The following is a 7,810-nucleotide window of genomic DNA, read 5'->3' as shown; positions in this document are numbered from 1 at the left end:
ATAAGTTTATTAATTTCATCGATCAACAATAACCCGATTACCCGTTCCCGTTATCCTCACTTTACGTCCCTAAACACCTATCATAAGGGACCTAGCCTTAGGATCATCATCGGGACGGACACTACTGCTAAGGGGATTCCTCAGCAATAAATGTCCTAAAGGCAACCATGTGGGGGATGGAGTACACCGGTGAACATATCGTTCACAAACACCTACAGGTTGCGAGCCTGCTAGTGTTCCACTGGACTGTCTAGAAGAGTCCGTGGTTGTCATCCATACTCCGCTAGATGACAGAATCAACAACATCAACATCGAGGCCTCTCATCATTTTATCACACATCACCTATTGCATCTACCCATGTTTTACCCCAACATTTTCGGTGATATAAAATACATATACAGTTTAAATCATTGAAAACATGTATAGCAACGTTCATCTAGCATAGATAGCAAGTATTCAGATAATATGCACACATAGCACGTAATTTATATAAAATACTTCATATCTATGTGTAAGTTGAAAGTAACTATGCACTCACTTGTTAAGGTGATGATTCCAAAATCGGGCAGCGCTTGCTTCTAACGATTCTATTTTCCTTCGACGAAACCTAGCATTATTATCGCTAAATTTTAGTCTAATATTTACCGTGACCAACCATTAGTCTTAGTATTATTATTATTATATAAGCGTTAAACAATATTTTCCAACCACTATGTATAGACAGGGGCCAGACATAAAACACCGGAGGGCAGGACTATTTTGGCATATAGCACTTCTGAAATCCAACAACCCTATGCGGCCCTTTAAGCCAGATTCCCCTTACCGCGAGTAGTTAAAAAAAATATTATAACGACACTTATATAAGTTATAATAATAGCTCAAATATTTATTATAAGTTCATAATAACAATACTAATTTTAAATATAAGCTATATTAAAATAAGGTAAGCATAACTTACTTACAAGGGGGTTTTAGCTAGGAGTCGGGCTCTGCAGGGGCAGAACTTCGTCGCTGAATCTTTCTAAGAAAGATTCGTGCAGCGCTTCAGCGCTCACCTTACTATACTAAGCTACAGAAAGAGAAGTCGAATCACGAGGGACCGAAATGCTCGGGGGATAAGGAGAGAAAGACTCTTGAATCAAGAGAATGGTGCAAGAAATATGAGAGCCCAAGGCTCTTATTTATACTAATTGAATTTTCAAAAACTACCCTCCATAATTACTTAATGACCTTTTAGTTATATAAACAACTAAACACCCCTCTATAATACTATTATAAATGGATTTAATGATATTTGTACTAAACTAATGTCGAAAGAACTCAACATTAGTCTTATAATGACCGCATCGTCGATACCTTTCTAATGATATATACATATGTATATATATATATATATATATATATATATATATATATATATATGTGTGTGTGTGTGTGTGTGTGTGTGTACGTATACATGATTTATACTTTATTTTACTACGTAAATATGCTATTATAATTTGTAACTTGTTCATACGAACTCCGTTTTTGACGTTCTTTATACCCACGCGTAGGTGAAGACGTACTCTACAACTTTCGTTTAGACTCCGTCGGCTAATTTTGACTTTATTTTTAAAGTTATATTTTTAACAAGCCGGGATAGGATTGGTTTGTTTAAAATCTCATAACTTCTTCATACGAAGTCAGATTTGGACGTTCTTTTTATCGATGTTCTTAGTTTAGCCTATTCTACGACTTTCGTTTAGATCACTAAGGCTAAATCTCGCTCTATCGTAAATTCACTATTCACGCTTCCCGGTATCGTGCTGGTTCTGTCGTGAAACTTCGACGGGTCATAACTTCTTCGTTATAACTCGGATTTCGGCGTTCCTTATATGCACGGAAACCTTGAGACATATTCTACAACTTTATGTAGAGATATCGGGATTATCTCACACTTTAATTTTGACGCTCATTTTTATTCTTTATTAATTATACATTTATAATTAAATAATAAACACATATAATTCACATAATACTCAAATATTTCATCTTTATTACTTCAAAAAGAGTTACAAGAGTTGACCTAGACTATTACATTGACAAAAATGCTTAGCCCTGAAACCCAGGCGTTACAGGCAGCAGGTTGGAAATAAGAGAGAGAGAGAGAGAGAGAGAGAGAGAGAGAGAGAGATTTCATTTTTATTTTTTTTTATTTTGTAATAAAAAATTATAAAAATAAAATAGAAAATAAAAATTTTCTTTTTTATTTTTTCTTTTAGTAAAAAAAGTATTTAAATAATAAAAAAACTAAAAAAGAATATAAGGGTAAAATAGTCATTATGAAAAAAATTATAGAAAACTGGACCAAACTCGCAACAAAATGAAAAGTTTAGACCTCTGGTGCTAGTCCAAAATTTTTTAGACCAAAATGGCAATTTTCAGCTAACAACATAGAGCATTTGTGTAGTTTTGTATATTGTGAATGAAGAGTTGTAGATTAGCTCCATAACCTTTTCTCACAAACAAAAGTTACATATAGTATATATTTATAATACTTATTATTATTGAAAATCAAATTAAACCAATTAATTTAATTATGAAAGTAAATAAATATTGCTAAACAGTATTAAATATACTATTTATCCGATGCTAAAATCATCCATAAAAATGAAGATGTAGAAAAGTATAAAATTTTAATTTTCAAAAAAGAACAAACTCATAAAAAAAAGACTTCTCTACAAAAAGGTTTGGAAAAAGATATAGACACAATTTTTTTTAAATGTTTGTAAAAAAAACAAAATATCAAAAGTACTTTGCTAAGAAAATTTTGTAAAAGAAAATTTGACCAAATTTGAAAAATGAAATTAATATTTGACAAAAAGTTGTAGATAAAAATTTCAAAGCGACGAATTTGAGTTAGATTTTAAAATTTTAGCAAATTCCATAACAAAAAGGAAGTTGAATGAGACAGTTTGAACCTAATTAGTAAAAAAAAAAAAAAAAAAAAAAAAAAAAAAAAAAAAAAAGCCGATAGAGGAAGATTGTTTAGATAGTATTAAAATTTGAGCTAGAATTCAAAATGAAAGAAATTGGATGGGACAGATTTGGATGAAATTCGGGTCAGATGGAAGGGTTAGCCCGGATCTAACCTTGACTTGCGTAGAAAAAATGGATGGGTCATGCTTCAAAACCCTCCATCTTATGGATGACAAAGGAAATTTCTTACCTATAGAAAACGCCACATAATATAAATAAATATAATATAAAGAATATGTAAATTGATTAAGAAATAACAAAATGATAACGTACTTACCGGATTTGAAAACTTTTACATTTTGATAGGTAGACATTATTTATTCTATATTGGTTCATTTTTGTTTTTGATGTTATAAGTTGGTAACAATACAATATTTTAGGTATTATATGTAGGTGAGGCCAAAAGAATGAGAGTATCTTTTCATTATTTTATATTTTTATTTGGTGAAACAAAAATGAAGAAGTAATCACTCATATAGATTGAAAAAGAAGAGAATAATTATTTATATACAAGGAACTCTAACTAACTGACATATATGAGCAACTCTAACGGACTACCAAACTCTTCTATAAATAAGTAAGTTAAATTACATAAAAGCCATTGAGTATTCCATTTTTCAATGCCAAATGCCAATATGAGATTATAATTTATGACATCTAGATTGTTGTGAATGTACCAAACTCTACTAAAAATATGTAAGTTAAATTACATAAAAGTTATTGAGTATTCCACTTATCAATGCCAATAACAGACTATAATTTATGACATCTTAGATTATTATGAATGTCCTTAGCCCCATGGACTACATATATATACGGAAACAATATATATCTTGGTCTTTGCTATACATGTCGAATATTCAATTCTTTGGGGACAACATATGCCTTGTATTGTATTCTTAAACACTATCATGATGTCGCTAACACAAAAGATACCATTGTTCTTGTAAACCCAACTATTCACAATCACCATTTTCTCACCTTTTTAATTGGATATGCCAAGGTATAATTCTTGAAAGGACAATCAAACTTTGCTCTATATCATCTTTTAAGATCTTGATGCTTTTTCTAGTTTATTCCATTTCTCTCAAAACAATACAAAGATAATTCAATTTCAAGATTGATTATTAGTGTAAGCGAAATAAAGACTAGAACATTGTTATTGTAGCATTATTTAGTCATTGAGTTAACACGTCCTATACACAATAATAGGGTGCATCTAACTGCGGTTACAAAAAGACAATTTTATAAGTTTGAAATAAATTAAGTGTTCACAAATGAATTTAAAGTAACATGATGACAATATTCTTTTGTGTATGTATTTTACTTTCTCCATTTTCCTCATTTTATGACACCCATCAAAAAAAAAAATTTAACATTTATATTCATTTAACTTTATTTATTTTCCATAATGATTTGATGTACTTCAAATCCATCATATGTTAGATTACTTGAGCCAACGAAACAGTACCAATAATCATCTTATCTTTGTGTCTCAGTGTCTCTTTGAATGTCAAAAGGTCGGTAAAACAAAACCTTTTACACATAATGTGATAATATGTTGATACTTTGAGAAATATGTTTAGAATATTCTATATACATAAACATATCCAATTGGTTTATTTGCTTATAAATAATTTTCAAGAGAACAATATCATTTGATAAGCTGCATATGAATAAAGACTTTATAAGTATTGTATAGATGCATTACGGGGTAATTACTCCTTGGGCAGTAAGAGTCCTACTGCCAAGGGAGATTTGCCCTGCAATTCATCGTCTACAACAAGTTACTTAGCCAAAGGTAAGTTTGCTTCAATGTAACTTAATAGTTCATTGCTTGGTAACTATGGATCAAAACTTGGCTTTATTCTCGTGTATTTCCACTCAAAACTATATTTTAAATTTTAATACTCCTATGTCATTTATGTTTTTTACTAATAGCTAAATTAATATTCATATGGTCTTACATGTTTTTTTTTACTAATAACTATAACTATATTTTAGTATTCACAACGGCTCAAACCACGATTTTTACAAATTAATTAGAAATACGGAAAGAAATCAGTTTGAAAAAAAAAAGCTCTATTGCGTTGCAAAGTTTAGGGAATAATCTGCCATACCATAGATTTGTGGCTTATCTATAAAACTCTAATATCAAACTCCGTCTTTAATTACAGAACGGAGGATCCTTTGCTTAAACAAGAGTTGGATTGATGTTATAGAACGAAATCGTTATCTCCATTGATGCTGAAGAAATGCTAACAGAAATTGAAGGGTTAGCTCTTTTCCATAAACGACCAAGTTAGTGGAGTTTTTGCCATCCATCTAGACTCGATGCTCATCAATTCATCGCCATTCTGAAATCGACGATGCCATTGCGGAAGCCAAACCGGAGGACGTATCAGTGAAATTGAAAGAACTACTGGGTTCAGGCTTGTGGTCACAATTGTGGGAGGTGGAATCAATGATTACCCCACACACGTTCATATGAAAAGTAATCTAGAAAATGTGATACCAGCAAGTAATCTATGGTTTCGAGTTTCCCTTTGTTTCCACCAGATTTAAACTAGAAATGAGTAGAATAAAAAGTTATTGGTTTGTGGGTTGATTTAAGGATCGGTAGTGGTGCAATAGCGATTAGAATTCTGATAAAAGGATTACGAAATTTTGGGAAAGTCTTTCAAAAGGAAATTGAGTAATCCAATCCATGTAAATAGTAATTTAATGATAATAACTGTCTTTTTTATTTTTTTAGAAAAATGATCATTTTCTTTGAAATAGGGCATTCCAGAAACACAATATTCATTTCGGATCAGTTGGTGGTAGGTTGAGGTTCGACTTTTGAATTTGGCACGGTACATTCCAGATTGAAAGAGTCAGTTTTGAAATACGATCGTTAATATACAAAGGCTTTATTTAAGTTGAACAACGGCCTCATGCCTCATCATGATTTGAGGCCCTAAAATTCTTTATTTTTAATATTTTATAAATATTAGTAATTTTAAAATTTTACTTAAAGTATCTTTATTTAAGTTGGTTAACTACTTTGGATAGTTGTTTCTTTTTATCAATAAACCCAGAAACCCTGGTTTAATTGATGTTGTTGTATTTTAAACTAATATACAAAGGCTTTAAATGTTTTTCATGATGTGAGTAGTGTTTCTTCCTTCAGCTGATGTTTTTCATATCAAATTTGGCGGACCACTTGGTTTCTATGAAGCTTTTTTTTTCTTTCACAATTCTAATAAAGTTCTATGTTAAATTATGAAAGTTGTTGAATTATCGGTAACTATCTTTGGCTTTCAATAAATAGTTTTATGTTTATTTCCATGTAATTTCTTTTTTTTTTTTTTAATATTTCGTTCACATTTTAAAATCCATCAATAAAAGGATATATATATATATATATATATATATATATATATATATATATATATATATATATATATATATATATATATATATATATATATATATTTATTCAAAGTAATTATTATGTTATTGTATGCATAAATACGACTGTTCACTATTCGGATAACGCCGAATTATCCAATTGGACAATTTGGAGTGGACAATTTGGTTCGGATATTCGGATTTTTTAATTAGTTTTCAACAAAACCAAATTATTATTTTTGATTTCGGATTAGTTTTGGTTTATGAAATAAGAACCGAATAGTCCAAAAAAAACCGAATAAACATTTATTATTTATCTATTTATAATATATATCTATAATTTTTTATTAATTTTGTAATTTATTTTTTCAAATAGGAACGTTTCATCCGATAAAAAAACATTAATATGCATTTTTACTCAAAAGTTTTTCTATCTATAAAATATTTAACTATAATATATCTTCTTATTATTTGTTTATTAATTTCAAATCACAACTATGAAGTTTGTTTTTTTCGTCTTGTGTAAAGTTTAGTAATATTATAATTATTTGTCGTGTTAAAATGTTTCGGTTTTTGAAAACCGAATTATAAAAACCGATCCAACCAAATTGTAATTGGATCGGATCAGATTGAATTTAAATTTAGTTTGGACAATTCGGATCCATGTTTTGAAAACCGAAATCAATTTGGATTCACTTGATTGGATCGGATCAAACCGATCCATCCAAACGAACACCCTTATGCATAAATGTGGGTCAATCAATTTTACTTATTTTAAGAAAATGATTAATACATATTATTGAATTAAATATAAATGAAAAATATCATCTAATTTAATTAAAAAGGTATTTTAGTCAATTAATATACATTTAATAAAGGAAAATTGCATATTTTAAGGGATCATAGATTCTATTAATTTTAAAAATCTGATTTTACGGATTATAATCTTTTAATTCGGACATTCTGACAGAATATGTTTATGAGTATATTCAAAAATAAAAATATTCTTGAACCATAAATAATAAAAATATTCTTGAATCTATTTCTTGATCATGACTTTAAAAATTTCTTGTAGAATAACAAATTTTTGAACAATCAATTGAAGAATAAAAATAAAAAATACATTATTTCCTATATAATACATGTAACAATTGTTAAAATTAAATTTATTGTTAAAGAATAAAACTAAAAAAAAACTTTCAAAACGGGAAAGAAAACATTAAAATCTAACAACGACACTAATACATTCTAAAAGAGTAATGTTGCTTAGAATCACTTTCAATTTTGTGGTCCGTTCTTCACGCATCAACTTCTGTGAAAACAAAAACAAATTGTAGTTTAGATTCCAATAATGCATTAGCAAATGAAAAATAAATGTTACACCCCCGAACCGGACGA

The 7,810-nt window shown here is 29.2% G+C and overlaps 1 long non-coding RNA gene across 1 annotated transcript; it reads left to right on the top strand.

Annotated features, from left to right (window-relative positions):
- The first annotated feature begins 4,718 nt into the window (after window positions 1-4,718).
- On the top strand, window positions 4,719-5,765 carry LOC145094340 (uncharacterized). Its single transcript, XR_013703298.1, has 2 exons — window positions 4,719-4,820; window positions 5,197-5,765. It is a non-coding gene; the product is annotated as an uncharacterized LOC145094340 (long non-coding RNA).
- The last annotated feature ends 2,045 nt before the right edge of the window (window positions 5,766-7,810 follow it).

The sequence above is a fragment of the Lactuca serriola genome, chromosome 3 (genome assembly GCF_051521515.1).
Source record: "Lactuca serriola cultivar US96UC23 chromosome 3, Lser_US96UC23_V15, whole genome shotgun sequence".
NCBI lineage: Eukaryota > Viridiplantae > Streptophyta > Magnoliopsida > Asterales > Asteraceae > Lactuca > Lactuca serriola.
Note: the sequence above shows the minus strand (reverse complement) of the source record. Positions and strands in the feature narration are given on the sequence as shown.